General features: G+C 45.5%; 1 pseudogene; it reads left to right on the top strand.

Moving 5' to 3' along the window:
• Positions 1-1,939, top strand: part of LOC121844059 — a 24,462-nt pseudogene extending 22,523 nt beyond the window's left edge.
• Positions 1,940-2,187: the final 248 nt, after the last annotated feature.

The following is a 2,187-nucleotide window of genomic DNA, read 5'->3' as shown; positions in this document are numbered from 1 at the left end:
GTGTGTAGACCCTATGTGTTGTGTGTGTGTGTGTAGACCCTATGTGTTGTGTGTGTGTGTGTAGACCCTATGTGTTGTGTGTGTGTGTGTAGACCCTATGTGTTGTGTGTGTGTGTGTAGACCCTATGTGTTGTGTGTGTGTGTGTAGACCCTATGTGTTGTGTGTGTGTGTAGACCCTATGTGTGTGTGTGTGTGTGTGTGTGTAGACCCTATGTGTTGTGTGTGTGTGTGTGTAGACCCTATGTGTGTGTGTGTGTGTGTGTAGACCCTATGTGTTGTGTGTGTGTGTGTAGACCCTATGTGTTGTGTGTGTGTGAACCCTATGTGTGTGTGTGGACCCTATGTGTTGTGTGTGTGTGTGAACCCTATGTGTGCGTGTGTGGACCCTATGTGTGTGTGTGGACCCTATGTGTGTGTGTGTGGACCCTATGTGTGCGTGTGTGGACCCTATGTGTGTGTGTGGACCCTATGTGTGTGTGTGTGAACCCTATGTATGTGTGTGTGTGTGGACCCTATGTGTGCGTGTGTGGACCCTATGTGTGTGTGTAGACCCTATGTGTTGTGTGTGTGTGTGTAGACCCTATGTGTTGTGTGTGTGTGTGTAGACCCTATGTGTCGTGTGTGTTTTGTGTCATAACGTGTGTGTCTGTGTGTTGTGGCAGGGATTCTCATTCCTGTGGCGTTACGTGGAGCAGCGTGGGCCCTGCCAGGAGAGCATGTACAACCTGGGACGGGCCCTGCAGCAGATGGGCCTGGCACACCTCGCCATTCACTATTACCACAAGGCTCTCAGCTTCCCTCCTCTTACACTAGAGGTATATACTACAGACACACCTCTCCATTCACTATTACCACAAGGCTCTCAGCTTCCCTCTTACACTAGAGGTATATACTACAGACACACCTCTCCATTCACTATTACCACAAGGCTCTCAGCTTCCCTCTTACACTACAGGTATATACTACAGACACACCTCTCCATTCACTATTACCACAAGGCTCTCAGCTTCCCTCTTACACTACAGGTATATACTACAGACACACCTCTCCATTCACTATTACCACAAGGCTCTCAGCTTCCCTCTTACACTAGAGGTATATACTACAGACACACCTCTCCATTCACTATTACCACAAGGCTCTCAGCTTCCCTCTTACACTACAGGTATATACTACAGACACACCTCTCCATTCACTATTACCACAAGGCTCTCAGCTTCCTCTTACACTAGAGGTATATACTACAGACACACCTCTCCATTCACTATTACCACAAGGCTCTCAGCTTCCCTCTTACACTAGAGGTATATACTACAGACACACACCTCATCTCTTCCTCATCTCTCTCCTACAGGGTATTGCGGATGACCAGGTAGACCTGCGTAGAGAGATAGCCTTCAACCTGTCAATCATCTACCAGGCCAGTGGAAACACTGAGATGGTACGACACCTCATCAACACATACTGCACTGTATAATGACCTATCAGGACCTCATTACTGATCTGTATAATGACGTATCAGGTCCTCTATACTGGACTGTATAATGACGTATCAGGTCCTCTATACTGGACTGTATAATGACCTATCAGGTCCTCTATACTGGACTGTATAATGACCTATCAGGTCCTCTATACTGAACTGTATAATGACCTATCAGGTCCTCTATACTGAACTGTATAATGACCTATCAGGTCCTCTATACTGGACTGTATAATGACCTATCAGGTCCTCTATACTGGACTGTATAATGACCTATCAGGTCCTCTATACTGGACTGTATAATGACCTATCAGGTCCTCTATACTGGACTGTATAATGACCTATCAGGTCCTCTATACTGGACTGTATAATGACCTATCAGGTCCTCTATACTGGACTGTATAATGACCTATCAGGTCCTCTATACTGGACTGTATAATGACCTATCAGGTCCTCTATACTGACTGTATAATGACCTATCAGGTCCTCTATACTGAACTGTATAATGACCTATCAGGTCCTCTATACTGGACTGTATAATGACCTATCAGGTCCTCTATACTGAACTGTATAATGACCTATCAGGTCCTCTATACTGGACTGTATAATGACCTATCAGGTCCTCTATACTGAACTGTATAATGACCTATCAGGTCCTCTATACTGACTGTATAATGACCTATCAGGTCCTCTATACTGGACTGTA

This window comes from Oncorhynchus tshawytscha, unplaced genomic scaffold (genome assembly GCF_018296145.1).
Source record: "Oncorhynchus tshawytscha isolate Ot180627B unplaced genomic scaffold, Otsh_v2.0 Un_contig_16531_pilon_pilon, whole genome shotgun sequence".
NCBI lineage: Eukaryota > Metazoa > Chordata > Actinopteri > Salmoniformes > Salmonidae > Oncorhynchus > Oncorhynchus tshawytscha.
This window is presented reverse-complemented; position numbering and strand designations above follow the sequence as displayed.